The sequence below is a fragment of the Grammomys surdaster genome, unplaced genomic scaffold (genome assembly GCF_004785775.1).
Source record: "Grammomys surdaster isolate TR1022 unplaced genomic scaffold, NIH_TR_1.0 121891, whole genome shotgun sequence".
Classification (NCBI taxonomy): Eukaryota; Metazoa; Chordata; class Mammalia; order Rodentia; family Muridae; genus Grammomys; species Grammomys surdaster.
Genome location: NW_021617565.1, coordinates 1 through 279, shown reverse-complemented (window position 1 = coordinate 279; position 279 = coordinate 1).

Here is a 279-nt window from a genome sequence, read left to right as displayed (position 1 = left end):
TTATCTAGATTTTTAGGTGGTTACATTAAAGTAACAGAAATCAGATATGGATTCAAATTCTCACTTGAGAATGGTGTATTCTGTATTTGAAAACAGGCCTGTTAGTGATAGGTTGAAGTCGTACATTTGAATGTATTGACACTATAAGTACTTAATGTGGAATATAATGAAATATAATACTTTGTTTAGTGGCCTAAGAGAGGAAAAGCTTTTCATTTTGTATAAAGCTTTTTGATTCATCTATAGTCTTAACTACGAGGTTCAAGGTGCAGTGACAGA